This window comes from Aedes aegypti, chromosome 2 (genome assembly GCF_002204515.2).
Source record: "Aedes aegypti strain LVP_AGWG chromosome 2, AaegL5.0 Primary Assembly, whole genome shotgun sequence".
In the NCBI taxonomy this organism is placed as follows: Eukaryota; Metazoa; Arthropoda; class Insecta; order Diptera; family Culicidae; genus Aedes; species Aedes aegypti.
The window spans coordinates 119,950,030-119,966,737 of NC_035108.1; positions in this window are offsets into that span (position 1 = coordinate 119,950,030).

Sequence of the window (16,708 nt, forward strand, 5' to 3'; positions counted from 1 at the left end):
TGGAAAATTGTTTGAGGGGACCATCATGGTAAGGGAAGATTAAAAAATGACCTCCATCATATTTAAAGGATTTCTACACTCCGTCCCCTCAATAAAATAATTTTGATTTTTTGTATAGTTTCATGAGTCAATATCGAGTAATGGGACATCAAGGTTTAATCGCGATTTGCAACATAGAAACGCCAATAAAGTGCTGTTATTGATCTGCAATAGGAATCGTTCATTAATTACGTCACGCTTATACAGAGCGGCGATACTTTTCGATTTAGTGATGAACACCACATTAAGAATGGATATACCCTTACGCTTAAACTATTCTTCGTATTTAATAGAAATGTTCGGGTTTCACATATAACAAACCAGCACCAGGTTCTTATTTATTTTCTTCAAACCCGGATCGGACCCGAATCGAGACAATAATTTGATACCAAACCCAGACCCGAACCGAACCAAAGAAATTTTTTGTTTTATATTTGCTAGTGAAAATACATAAACCGTCAAAGCTTATTTTCCCTTACACGCCAAGGGTGAACGCAAAAAAAACATATGGGTTAATTCTACGAGTGGCGTGAGGTGACAATTGTCGGTGTCGTATAGCGAGGTGACAATTCTCGACTCGAGTGAAGTGACTCGCCGTGCAAATCAAGGGCCCTATTTTATAAGTCGAGTCGACCAAAAGCGATTCGACTGGAGTCACTGTCGACCAAAATTTTCGCTCGACTCAGCGCTGTCACCCGAGTTTATCGACAGTTGTCACTCTATGTGACTGGATTACTATGGGAGTCGACGGTTGACATCTGAAATATGCATGCTTACTTTCATCGACAATGACTACAGACGAGTCACATAAATTCGCTCGATTTACAAAATAGACCCCCAAATGGAGAGTCACTTCACTCAAGTCGAGAACTGTCACCTCGCTATACGACACCGACAATTCTCACCTCACGCCAGTCGTAGAATAAACCCAATAGTGTGTACCCTTTTTGTATGTTGGTTTAGGTTTTAGAAAACTAAGTTAATTACATGTTTTGGAAATCATATGATGATTTTGATTGTTTTGAGAGTTGCACTTAATGGCATTCAATTGAATTATAGATAAAATTCACTTCACTTAGTAAACTTGTGTTAGAGCAGTGAATCAAATTATCATCAAAATAGACAAAAAACAAATAACATAGCAAGCTCGCTCATAACCGTTTGTCGCAACTGTTACGGATAAGGACACAATGAAAAGCAAAATTGTCATGACAATCACAGAGCGCAACATGGTTGCAACCATTTCAACTCGCGATAAATCAGTTATTTTAAACACAAAACCAAATTAATTTTATAGATGCTGTTTGATAATGTGTCAATGTTTACCAACACGGAGAAAGTTCTCGAAAATTGCAATGCGAAGCCCAGAAAATCGCTGCGCACGTGGTGATCGATCTTTGTCATATTTTGTTCAAGTGATGATAAACTCATGTTGCGGAATAAAATTGTTGCAACAAGAATAGGAGGTGACAATGTCTTTGTTGCTGCGTGTTGGGTGACAATTGATTCACTGTGTTAGAGACATTCCACGCTCCACTGGGGACGTAAAGCCGTATGAAGCAAGAAAATGAAGAGAAATTCGGAGTTTAAATGCTAGTAATGCTATTAGTAAAACACTTCAACTGTTATAAAGAATTTATCGAGTGCGCAGAGATAGGAACCTAAATGCGCAGAATAAGGAGCATTGCAAAAATCAGTGCGCAGAGTTAGGAACCCGGACACCCTTGAGAAAAATTAAAAATTTGCAATAAAAATCGTTACTTAGTGAAGCTTTTATATTTTTTCTTTATACATAAGATCAATCAGTATATGCTTCCAAAATTACAGAATATTGTTTTTTGTTTTCAATTAATTACAGCTGTTTGAAATTTGAAAAGCCTTAAGTGCGCAGAGTATGGGGCCTTCACGGTAAGAAAAATTAACTTTGTTCGGAAACTCAATGAAAAGCAAGCCAAGTCAATTTGTCCCATTGATGAATTTCCATGCATATCTGTCCCACTACTGTATTTCTACGCATAACTGTCACACTATACAATTCGCTGCGCTGATCTCGAACAAAATATTTAGTTGGCAGGTTTTATTCAGCTGGAGAGTTTGAGAAAATCGTTTTGAATATCTTCTTACGTTGGCTTTACATCCCATGTGGAACACAACCTGTTTTATGTGTTTGTATTATCGGGATGCATTCATCATTCATGCGAGCCCAACGTCATATTTGATTGAAATTTTCAATATCAAAATATTATTTCCCATCCGTGTTTCAATGAATTTCAGTAGAATTTTCAGGGTCAATCACAAAATTGTTCTAGTTTTTGGAACCGCGGTCATCGATTGGAAATTAACCGTAATTTGGGATTCATCGCGGAGACTACTGAAGACCACTTGAAGAATCATTATTCACTTTAGGGCCCTATTTTATAAGTCGAGTCGATCAAAAACGACTCGACTGGAATCATTGTCGACCAAAAATTTCGCTCGACTCGGCTTTGTCACTCGAGTTTACCGACAGTTGTCACTTTATGTGACTAGATTACTATGGGAGTCGACGGGTGACATCTGAAATATGCATGCTTGCTTTGATCGACAATGACTACAGATGAGTCACATGAAAGCGCTCGATTTACAAAATAGACCCCTTAATTTCGAGTCCTTGGCATGCAACAAATCATCTTCATGAATTTTCAAATCAAATCTAAAGGTGGTTCAGATGTGTTTGAATGACTTGACCATATTTCGGATTGTTCCGAATTCCTGGAGGAAATGGCCACTAAATTGTTGGTTCTGAAACCTAGCTGGCAACAACAAACTTTTTTTTTTTTTTTTTTAAGACACCGACACGTTAATGCTTCCAGTGGACGATTTTCCCTTTGAAGGAAGCACCACACTAGACAACGGACTAGCATGCAACGCCCAGTGGCACAGTCGAAATACTTTCCTGACGAAAAGTTTTCCGGACTGAAGCGGGAATCGAACCCACACTCCTTGACACGATGCGGCTAAATGCTTGGTAACACTAACCGCACGGCCACGTTATTCCGGATAACTGGTGTTGGCGGTTCTATAACTTAATTAGCGATAATTTTGCAAACCAAGTCCAAAGAAATGTCAAATCGTGTGAAGATTTGTGTCGTGAATTTTGAGTTAAATATTAATTCCGCAGAATAACTTTGAATTCGCAGATGATGGTTGGTTGGTTGGTTTGACTTTATTAACGAGATTTTTAGCCCTTGGCTAGTTCATCTCGGGACCAACGGCTTTACTTCCCTTCCGAAGGAAGTCGTCACTATAACTTTTTACGTCATAAGTGACTATGTCGGGGATGGGATTCGATCCCAGGTCCTCGGCGTGAGAGGCGAGTGTTCTAACCACTTCGCAGATGAGTTTTCGTCAAGCCTGCAGCTGGAAGAGTCGATATAGGAATTTATTACATCTCATAAACTCTCTAACTTACTAATCCACTCTTTCTTTCACTAAGGGGTCTATTTTGTAATTCGAGCGAGTTCACGTGACTAGTCTGTAGTCATTGTCGATCAAAGTAAGCATGCATATTTCAGATGTCACCCGTCGACTTCCAAAGTAATCAAGTCACATAGAGTGACAACTGTCGATAAACTCAAGTGACAGAGCTGAGTCGAGCGAATTTTTGGTCGACAGCGACTCCAGTCGAGTCATTTTGGTCGACTCGACTTATAAAATAGAGCCCTAACTCATACATTTTCTCATTATCACACATACAGAAAACTTTGCTTTCCATCCCAAACTATAAAATCGTATTTTTTCGCTTCCCCACACGTGGCTCCGTTTAGCACATGTCACTTGAGCCTTCATTAGGTGCCTTAACGTTGTCTTGAGGATATACGTCCTCTACATTCTATACTATATATACATAAGAACGGTCATCTACAGCAGTATGCTTAGAACATAATTGCTCACTACTATCAGTGGGACTGTTATGCGTAGAAATTCACCAGAAACCCCGTATTTCTAGGCATAATAGTCCCACTTTGAATTTCATAGCTAAACTTACTTTTTTCCCATAACACAAACTCTTGACTCTAATGAACACGCTATTCTTTATACTATTGTGAAGATTTTAATTAAATTTACCACCCACCTGGTCAAAACGAGGCCTAAATGTGTTAAAATCTTCAAACGCGTTTTTCTCGATTACATATTTTGGAACATGGGACAATTATGCGTATAACGGCAGTACATGTAGTGTCGCAAAAATAAAACGTCTGGGATGAAAGTAGAAGCATTAACCTAAGAATGCTAATGTCGCTGCTGTTTGTGTGACCAACATCTAGTTTGCTGCGATGTGACAGCGTGAGTACCGGGTGTCAAAGGCCAAAACAAAACATTCTCTGTTGCGTGGGATCGATCAATTATTGAAAAATAACAATTAAAGGTAATAATTAGTTAAATCAATTTTGTGACAGCAGCGCCACTAGCGTTCTGCTACTAATATTTCTATGGACCGATGCACGAGTTCACTAATTTGACGTTTGAACGGTGCCGAATTCACTCGTTGCCATGGTCACGTAAATAACACGGCACCGCTCAAACGTCAAATACTGAGCTCTTACATAGGTCCATTGGGATGAACGTCAACAAGCACCACATTCCACGTCCTTGCAATCGCTTGTGGAAAGGAAGGAATGTTAGTTCAACGTTTACTTAAGAAGATACACTGCCCATAAACGCATAATTGTCCCATGTGAATAGGAAATCCAGCAAACATGGGACTGACATGCATTTATGGGCAGTACAGGGAAGCCAAACTATCTTCATAGACATCACGGGATAGGGAGATTGTGTTAGTAGGGTAGGGTGTATAGGAGGATGAGATCAATTCGACAATATAGAGCATTATAAATAACATATGGTAATAACACAGTAATAAGTACATGAATATCAATTTTGAATTTACCTGATATATGCGCACCATTACTGAACGAAAAGTTTTGATTAGTTAGATGTAAAAGAACATATAATTTTACCAGGTCCGTCCCACTCGGGCTCAGATTGAGTACCACTTCTAGTACTGCATTTGATCCCTCGGTAGTGCAAAAGGTACCCAAGTTTGACAGATCGCAGTACACTTTGAACGGCATTCTAGATTACCTTCTGAGCCATAAAATTTTGGCAACTGCAAGGGACATGGGGGTCTTTAATTTGTCTTTGATTTTACTGCACTACGCCAACAATGCACTATCACTATTCCACAGCACTAAGCGAACGACACAACTGACACGATTAATCCTGACCGCTTCACCCGCCCCACAGGAGCAAGCATCGCGGTCAAAGGATCACGCACTACTCCAATGAGATAATAAGGAATATATGTACGGAAAATCATGTATTGCATTATTTCTCGAAAACTTATTCTAACAGACTCAAGTCAAAAAAGTATACAAACTTACTTTATCGATTCTACGTGTTTTGCAGACGAAATTCTACACGTTGCGCTCTGAACCAACTCGATTTTTCACTTTTAAAACGTTTAATTTCCGGATTTACAAAACGACGAAAGTAAGATTCTCAACTTTCGCAACCTAACCACTACTTTCGCCGCCCCGCTGTATGGAGAGACAAAGTGACTTAACCACGAATCAAAACAAAACACTACTTGAGTCGATTTTACACTGGTAGAAAAACGTCGAAAGTAACTGAATAAATCGGCTTATCATTTTGTAATATTTTTTTTTGTGGGAAATAACAGGAACTCCCTAGTTTTTGAACGCGAGCTTAATGTATGCAAAATTTAAGCGATGTACACGGCGAAAAAAATTTAAAAAGTTGATTAATTTTAAAACAGTTTTAAAAGACAGGTTGTGATTCTTCTGAATTGATTTTCTCAAAACCATATGAAAGTTACTTACGTCGATTTGAAAAAGTAATCGAGATTTAGACACTATGCTACTATCAAATCCAAACGCATCGTCTGTTTATTTGAAAGCGGCTTAGCATGGATGGAAAAAATATATTACACACTCAATCACGATTTGCTTGTTCGGTAATTTTTTATACTGGGTAAGAATTGTAAATCATAAAAAATTCCGAACTTTCAGCTTTTTGACTGAAAACTTCTGAGCTTCAGTAATAATTTTTACTTTTTACTGAACTACGGTAGCTGTCAGACTCAATTTTGCAACATTACCGAACAGGCCTAAAAAGTCAGTAAAAACAATTACCGACTATTCAGTAGATGATGTTTTTTACTGACTTGTCGTCAAAATCAAATCAAAACAAACTGATGCGCATGCGGGAAAGTGTCAAATGAGAATCTCCTGCTGTAGAATCGACCGGCGCCGAAAGACACGGCTATTGCAACCAAACTTTTCCTGCACCTATTTTGCGCTTTCTCGTGGTAAGTAGTCGAAATTTAGTGAGAAAATCAACCATTTTAAGCAGCCAAAAGGCTTAGCACGATTTTAACTGCTTACGTTGGAAAATTCGGTTGGTTTCCATACAGGAAATTCATCTGCATCATTGAGTTTGCCTCTTGTATGCAAACCAACCAAATAATGATTTTGACATTTTTCGATTACTTCCACTGAGATAAGCTTACCGTAGATGTTTATTCGTACGAAAAATGCATGTCGATGTTCATGTTCATGTCGATTGGGTTTTAATTTGTATTGATTTCTGAAAAAAAACAGTATCCGGAGAAACAAAGCATAAAGCATGGGAAACTGAAAAGCCAGTAAAAACGCTCAACAATTTTACTGACTAAGTCAGTTATTTCCATCAATCAAAACATATTTTGGATTACTGGGTTTTTTCGGTAATCGTAAAAATTACCGAAAAAACCGTAGTTCCAAAACCCAGTAAAATTTTACTGGGGTCGGTAATCTGAATTGGCTGTGTAGTCATTTGGGTTTATTCTACGAGTGGCGTGAGGTGACAATTGTCGGTCTCGTATAGCGAGCTGACAATTCTCGACTCGAGTGAAGTGACTCGCCGTGTGAATCAAATAGATGGGTTAATTCTACGAGTGGCGTGAGGTGACAATTGCGGGTGTCGTATAGCGAGGTGACAATTCTGTGACTTTCCATTTGATTTGCACGGCGAGTCACTTCACTCGAGTCGAGAATTGTCACCTCACTATACGACACCGACAATTGTCACCTAACGCCACTCGTATTGAATTAACCCACGAGAGTCACTTCACTCGAGTCGAGAATTATCACCTCGCTATACGAGACCGACAATTCTCACCTCACGCTACTCGTAGAATAAGCCCAATTGTCGATCAAAGTAAGCAAGGATATTGCAGATGTCACCCGTCGACTCCCATAGTAATCCAGTCACATAGAGTGATAACTGTCGATAAACTCGAGTGACAGAGCCAAGTCGAGCGTAATTAATGGTCAACAGTGACTTTAGTCGAGTCGTTTTTGATCGACTCGACTTATACAATAAGCCCTAAGGGCCCTATTTTATAAGTCGAGTCGACCAAAAACGACTCGACTGGAGTCACTGTCGACCAAAAATGTTGCTCGACTCGGCTCTGTCACTCGAGTTTATCGATAATTGTTACTCTATGTGACTGGTTTACTATGAGAGTCGACGGGTGACATCTGAAATAGGCATGCTTAGAGTAAACTGGGGCAAAAGTTCGAGTGGGGTAAGAGTTTCTTTTTAAGATTTTTAGCTCAATTCAAAACAAATCTTATAAATGTCATTGTGGTTCGAATGCTATTCAAGTAAGAGACTTTTACTCCAAATATCATAAAAATCGATTGAGATTTGGAAAAGTTATGGCTATATGTTGCTTTTCGACGTGAATTTTGTAATTTTTGGTCAAAATTTCTTTGCATGGAACCAATTGAAAATAAAATCTTTTTCAATATTTTATTTAAGGGCGTTTCTAGGCCTATCATAAGGTTGTTTTGACGTGTATTAGATTTTGCATAAATGCTTGAAAACAATTTTTGGCTCATAGTGGGGCAAAAGTTCGAATCAGCGGGACAAAAGTTCAAGCCATGTATAAAATCACGGAAAAAATTTCGAATTGCCTAAAATCCACATATTATCTTTAAATTTAGTTAAATTTGTCTGATCGTGTGAAAACTAACACCAAAATTTTACATTTCCACTTAGTTTTGCGAAAAACTGCTTTTTTTGAGTATATTACAATTAACCCGGTTTTAAGCAATTTTTTTGATGAAAATTTAGTGTGTATTTTTCGGCAAACTTAAGTTTACGGCTGGTGTAAAGTATGCCTGTCATAAAAGGATCGATATTTAGTGTTTTAGCCAGCGAACTTTTGCCCCACACTAGATTCGAACTCTTGCCCCACCGGTGGGGCAAAAGTTCGAATAAGACAATACATTTTGAAACTGTTATAACTAAAAATGGGTTAATATTTGTACACAAGTTTGTTCAGCAAAATTATAGCCAATATATTGAAGGTTCACTGTATGGTATTTGTTTTGTTTTAACTGCTATTGTTTTCTTGGAAACTTTGATTATAACACTAAGGTCGCACTTTTGCCCCACCTTACTCTACTTTGATCGACAATGACTATAGACGAGTCACATGAATCCACTCGATTTACAAAATAGACCCCTAAGTCTATCTAAAGTCTCAACATTGGTGTATAATTGGGTTTATTCTACGACTGGCGTGAGGTGAGAATTGTCGGTGTCGTATAGCGAGGTGACAATTCTCGACTCGAGTGAAGTGACTCTCCATTTGATTTACACGGCGAGTCACTTCACGAGTCGAGAATTGTCACCTCGCTATACGACACCGACAATTCTCACCTCACACCAGTCGTAGAATAAACCCAAATGTATACACTACCCATCACAAGCAATGAGAATATATACCGAGGTGTGGAAAAGACATTTAGTGTGCGTGACATCCGTGTACGGGGCAAAATGTTTCACAACTACAAGCAAGTGAGCTCCCATAAGAAGCCGTGTAAATTAGTGACGTAGTTATTTTTGTTTACGTTTATTCTCTTTACTAATACATAGCCATTGCTTCTTCTTCTACACCTTGGTATATATTCTCATTGCATCACAAGTATGGAATCGTGTATAGAGCTTAGTGACATTTGAACACACGTAGACTAGCATACGCTCGTCATACACAGTTTGTTTTTGTTTTCCTCAAAGAAACTTGCACACGCTTTCCAGACTCATCAAAATGCATATGGAAATATTACCCAATTTGAAAAATTTACACCCGGTTTCTGGGTGTTTTTCGAGACTGAGTGCATATTGTTTTCCTCTAAGGTTCACAACTACATCTACACAAGGGCACCCATACCATTGGGCGTGATAACCACTATGGGGCTCTGCACTGTTTTGATTTTGTATAGGATATTGACGTTTACTGGCCTTGTTGTTTACCGTCGATGGGGGTGACAATGGGTCTAGGGGGTGAGATTGGGTCAAAACGGAAAAATATGATTTATGACATATTTCAGCTAATAACGCTGATATTACTAAAATTAATAATTCATATGTTAGGGAACGTATTTTTACACATAATTCATCACAATGTACATTTTTAGAAATAGTAGTTTTTTTTACTATATCTATAAACTTGTATGTTGAAATTAGATAAAATTTACAACATTAAATTTCTCCTGTGCAAAGTATTACGCATGTACTTTCACCTCTATCGTTATATTAGTAGAAGGTTTAAAGTCTTTTCATTACACGTCACACGTATTTTCCGGAATCTATTTGATTTTTCAACAAAAATTTCATTTCTTTCGGTACGGTGTCTAAAACATCAAAAATGGGGGTGAGATTGGGTCAAGCAAGAACGACAGTAAATGAAATTGCAAGTCCACTTTTTTGACATTTTACGGTGCCGGTAGTTCTCTTTTTCATTAAGATGTGTTTATTCTTTCAAAATACAGCATCTCTGAAACATCAAACTACACGGTGTCTCTGGTAGAACAAAATTAATATAAAAAAATCAGTATCGCTAAAACATCCACCAAATGAAAGCTTAGGCTTTTCCCTTTCATTTGAGACCTGTTTGGAAATGTTCTATCGGGGGGTCCTGAACATTTTTTTCAAAACAGTACAATGTCGTTTTTTTCAGTACCGTAAAACGGGGTAACTTTGATAGTTTTTTTCGAAGAAAACTTCAATATTTGTGCATGCTGTTTCAAAGATTTACAATTTATATTTTTAAAACAAGTACTGACATCCTAGCTATTGATTGCATAGATTTCCAAAAGATTTATTCTGAATGGATACATAATTTTTCATATAATCGAAAGTCGGTTTTCTGTTTTGGGGTAACTTTGATAATGGAATATAAATCGAACAAGATTGAATGAATCACGAAACATTTATAGGGCGTTGCATACCTCTAGGCGTTTAACGCTATATGGAAATTTCTGACTTAGATTACAAAAATGGTCCCAGTTTGTAAAAATGGTTTTCGCTAAGAGATTTGAGACCGAATTCATGTTCTACTATAACTAGGCTGTTATGGATAAGTGACGAACTCATTATGACTTCATCAAATAGTGGTCGTAGAACAGATTGTTTGTAAAGGCCTAAACGCAATGATAGCGGAACGGCAACGGAATGCGGAACCGGTTCGCCAGCATGAATCACACCATCTCGACTGAGCTGACAACGAATGAAATTGAACCAACACTGAGTCGACAAGCTTGTTGTAGTTCATGTTGGCGAACCGGTTCCGCTTTCCGTTGCCGTTCCGCTATCATTGCGTTTGGGCCTTAAGCGTTGCAAAAATGCTAAAATCTTGTAAATTTTTAATATTTGCATAAAAATCTTCAAATGCACTTGATTTCAACGAAAATAGCTTTGACATGAAGTGTCATATTAATACTCTTTACTTTTGCATTCATTTTCCTTAACTGATTGACAGAAACTTCGATATTTCGTTTACTATGTTGGGGGTCTCGCACTATCAAAGTTACCCGCATTATCAAAGTTACCCCGTTTTACGGTACTGATTTCTAAATTATGGTTCACATAGTCATTTTCTTACATGCTTATCTAGGTAGCCATGAGAAAATTGACTACGAATAGTCAACCAATTAATAAAAAGAATTTACCGTTATACCATTCTATTTAAACCAATTATAAACACGACATATCGATACAGTAAATACGGTTAATACGGCCTACAAATGTTCACTATTGTACATTACTACAGCTCAAAGATGCTGTCGATCACATGCTTCGGAGTTCTCCGGAACCTTAACATGATTCCATGCAACTTGAAGATCGAAATGCACGGTTTGACTGGCTTGTTTTCCGTATTTGCTCAAACCACTTCCTGTGATTTTACAAAACTCCGGGATATGATAGCGCCAATGTGGTACTTCCAGCTATTGGGAGAGCAATCCACGTTTTTGAAAATTTCTCAACCTTTTCTGCAAAATCATCATCCAGACTCCTTTGAAAACAACTTTTATGTACCTAATCAAAATGATCAAGCGCCTTAAATACATTTTTTCATTGAAAATTGATAATTTACAGAATAGTATGATAAATTTCAATTGCAACCAAACTTGGATCCCATTTTACTTCCAAAACAGGTTTTAGGGGTCTATTTTGTAAATCGAGCAGATTCATGTGACTCGTCTGTAGTCATTGTCGATCAAAGTAAGCATGCATATTTTAGATGTCACCCGTCGACTACCATAGTAATCTAGTCACATTAAGTGACAACTGTCGAAAAACTCGAGTGACAGAGCCGTGTCGAGCGAATTTATTGGTCGACAGTGACTCCAGTCATTTTGATCGACTCGAGTTATAAAATAGACCCCTTAATTCAGTTTCTGCATTATCGACAGCTGCTCAACTGCAACGTTCATCTGGTGCTCAAATCACATTTTTTTAAATCAAAAACAAGTCATCAGCGAACAAATGGTTTTTTATGTTGTACATTGGGTGGTAAATCGTGTAGATTTGACAACCAACCAATTCAATTGGCACTTACTTTTTACACTACTGTGTCTACCACGTTTTGCCTTTAGTTTTGGTGAGATTGTTGTTCTCACATCATTACATGCTTCGAGTGGTAGATTTTAAATTGTATTTATATTTATACAATGCTATATTCAAAAGTTTGAATTGGTTACTGAACGAATAAACGTGCAAGCTCGATATATTGTTGTAGGACAATACCAAACTTTGATCCTGATGTCGTGGAAAATTTGCTGTTCAAAAATATCAACCACTATTGCTGATAACGGTTGCAACATATTCTTTAAACACTATACGCAAATCTTCGAACGATTGTATGCGTGGTGTTGGGGCAGGTTCGCGATTTCCGTTGGAATTGGAACGGTAGAGAAAAACGGCCACTTGCTGTCAAGTAGCCAATATGCTCGGCGGGAAACGACAATACCGACGAAAGCACTAGCACAAAGCTCACGGAGGTGTCGCTAACAGCCACTAGGCGTCTTCTTTCTCTTCACTTATCAAATTTCCAACACTTTGAACTAAGGGGTCTATTTTGTAATTCGAGCGAATTCACGTGACTCGTCTGTAGTCATTGTCGATCAAAGTAAGCTTGCATATTTCAGATGTCACCCGTCGACTCCCATAGTAATCCAGTCACATAGAGTGACAACTGTCGATAAACTCGAGTGACAGAGCCAAGTCGAGCGAAATTTCAGGTCGACAGTGACTTCAGTCGAGTCGTTTTTGATCGACTCGACTTATAAAATAGGGCCCTAAATTTTATTGGGCAAATAACTTTGGAACTACAACTTTTCTGGACTTCTTACTTCTTTTAAAGCTGGATTTGGAACTATTCGCACTTGGAATTTCATTTTATTCACTTTTAACTTAATTTGGATACAATTTAGAAATACCTTTTGGTTTGGAAGCTAAACTTAGAATGATTTTATTCTACAAATCTTAATTTTTCGAAACCTAGCCAGCTACTACAACTTATGAAAATTAAATTATATGCTACTCAATTATAGCACTACAACAATAGTCTAGCACTCAAATTCAGTACTAGATCAGGTGGGTTCGGCGCGAATCTATAAAGATCTGGTTGGGAACTTGTTGAGAACAAACACGTGGCTTTTTGGTTTCATATTTCAGGTCTCCTGACAGAGTGAAGCTTAAATATATATTTATTAATAGGTGTGAAATTGGGATATATTTATTGTAATTCTGGACAAACATTTGAAAAGGGGCCAAGAGGTCTTGAGCCTTTTTTTAGAAACGTTGCTGTTGAGCCCCTTTCAGCCCGCCCACGCAAACTAACACCACTAGCAGAAAGATTGATGTTAGCTCTTCCTGATAGTGGTATTGGTGAGCGCGATCGAGTTGAATTGAGCTCAACAGCGTCTTGCAAAGCCAATGCTTACCAATGTCGATGTGCCCTTTTGAAATGTTTGTCCAGAATTATTGACAGGCATACCTCTAATCAGCAAACCAAAATGTTGATCCAAAATAATGAATTTATAAACTTATCACGCGACACAATCACCAATTTTTTGCTATACAACCTTAGAATGCGACAACTTAAGCAATGCAGCGCCGATTTCCCTACTATTGATGCCAATTTAGTTGTTTGTGCAATCTGTGAAACCATTTGTAATGTAATGATCCATGAGTAAATGTTTTCTCAATTGCTTTGTTTATTACTAATCGTAAAAAGCAATATCTTATGGAAATATTTTTGAATTTTAAGACGGTAGCATACAACTGAATCTAAATAAGGGTTATTTATTGAAAATCTTTTAAATCTCTGAACATTTTTGTTATTGAAAATTTTAAATACTATTTACAACCATTTTAGTTTTGTATAAATAAATTAATTTTGATTAAAAATATACAATTTTACTATTTACTAAATTTTATTATCAACTGAACAGCAACACTGCCACAAAAACAAGCTTGTTTATGGAAATCTGGACAAACATTTAAAAATGGCACATCGACATTGGTGAACAATGGCTTTGTAAGATGCTGTTGAGCCCAATTTAACTCGATCACGTTCACCAATACTAGTATCAGGAAGAACTAACACTAATCTTTCTGATAATGGTGTTAGTTTGCATGGGCGAGCTAAAAAGGGATCAACAGCAACGTTTCTGAAAAAAAGGCTCAAGACCTCTCCAGCCCTTTTCAAATGTTTGTCCAGAAATATTTGTCATGGCCTTCTACGGTTCGATTGAGTTGTCATCATATGGTACAAGCGATTCATTGTATCATACTATTGGTGGAAGAAGATCACCTATGGTACGTATCTCTTACTAAAATAAAAAACAAAAATGTTCAGGACCCCCCGATAGAACATTTCCAAACCGGTCCAAAGGGGAAAGCCTAAGCTTTCATTTGGTGGGTGTTTCAGCGATACTGATTTTTTTTATATTATTGTTTTCTACCAGAGACACCGTGACTAGTCTACTTGAAGATTCCGTGCATTGAATAACAATGCAACGCATTTTGATAACTTCTCAATCCAGCAACTGTGTTTCGTGCGCAGCAACATCGTAAAATTTTATCAAATGGATTGTTTTTTTTTTAATTTAATTATTTTGCAGTGTTTTCATATTATAGAAACATCTCCTGGAAGTACAAATGAGTTGGAACACTGAAATATAGTGATTATGACGTCAACATCTGCCTGAAATGTATTGATCGTGGAATGTCGCTCTGAAATTTAACTATTTGCGAAGAATTAAAATAATCACTGTTTCAGTACGCCTTTGGGGATACTGAATAGGCTTCATGGCAATGGGGATGAGACTTTGAAGACAATTCGAGGGAAAAAATAGAAAATTTATGTAAACTTGACGATGAATGTTGTGTTTACATATTTTTTCTCATAGCTCTTCAATTTTTTTGGTAGAATCGTTCTTTTAAGTGGGTTTATCATACTTGTGAAACATCTTAGATATCTTTTCATCTTGTTTGCATCGTATTTCATCAATATTCTTCAGCTGTGAATGGTTTTGCAACCATATTATCAAAAACAAGTTATTTCAATTACAGTGACCCAATGTCATCCCCTCTATGGGGTGAGATTGGGTCATTTTTCATTCACTTGTGGTACCGCTGTGAATAAATATTTTTCTTCAATGTTTTGAACAGTTGTTAATGTACCATCAAAGTACATACACACCAAATTTGAAGTTTATTGGAGTTAAATTGCGATAGTTATTCAATAAATAAATCGTACACATCCCTTTTTGACCCATTGTCACCCCCAACGACGGTATTAATTTCATGGAAGAGTGAATGAGAGGGATTGATTTTTGTGCAGAGCCCCATTGCAACACTCATACTTGTGCTTATTCTGCGCGGCGTGTGAGTCGAAACGAGTCGCTCTCATCGCGAGTGACGTGAGACGACCAATGTTAATCAAATGGGACCATAAATTTCGCTCGACTTGGCTCTGTCACTCGAGTTTATCGACAGTTGTCACTCTATGTGACTGAATTACTATGGGAGTCGACGGGCGACATCTGACTTATACATGATTGCTTTTATCGACAATCCCGTGCATTCTGCGCGGCGTGTGAGGTGACACGAGTCGAATGAGGTGACAATTGTGGACTCGCTCCCATTTGATTAACATTAGTCGTCTCACGTCACCCGAGGTGAGAGCGACTCGTCTCGACTCACACGCTGCGCAGAATAGGCACGATTCGTGGTTTATCCTTCGCCGCCACACTCCGCCAAAGATCTAAGCACTTTAAGTGCTTGCAGGTCGTCCTCGAGCATCGTCCACGTTTCATGCCCGTAGATTACTACTGGCCTCATGAGCGTTTTGTACATGGTACAGAGGCGTCCCGTGAGGAATTTGATTACCTGTGCACTGACTCGCACAAACCGTTTATTTTGAATTATGAATACGAATTTTTCAATTGATTTTTTAAAATGTATTCCAGCTTAAAATTTAATTTATTATTATTAACACCTTAAAATATAATTTCCAATACTGTATGCAATCTTGAAGTGTCTGGAAGCTATTATATTTGTTGCTTATTGGACGTATTTTTGGTTTGTTTTCTTCGTTTCAATCACTAGTTGTAAGTTTTAAGAATTTTGGATGATTCCAATATACAATGTTTAGGGAAAAGGAAAATTCTCAAAATTTCGCTGATACCAAGGCGATGAAAAAAAAATTTTGCGTATTAATCGCGGTCCCAGAGTTTGATAATATTTGACATAAAAATGTATATTTACAGTAAAAATGACCTTTGTATGCATAAATTTCAATCATTTTTCGTATTTTGCGAACTGATATAATAAGTTTAATATCATATTATCAAATTTAAAGCAAGAAGAAAGACGTTTAACTTGAAACTAAACGATTAGCACATTTTTTATATGAAACTCGGCTTACAAATAAATAAACCATTCTTATGAGCAAAAATCTGAACTTTTCTGAGATTATCATATAAACCTTCAGAATTCAACTATTAACGCGTTATCTTCCAAGTTTCGCGATGAAGGATAAATTCCGTGGATTTCGTGGCTTTCGCGAAATTCCGAATCTCCATTATTCCTAACGTTGTTATTCTATATAATAATTCTTATTATTTACAGCTTGTCAATTGTATCACGATATCTTAGCTTTTTGACGATGTCCAGCGCTGGTACATCTCTTTGTATACTTTTGTGGATACATCAAAGCTTTCAAGAGAAATGATGACTGACTGTTGAACGCTGAAACCCACTTTAC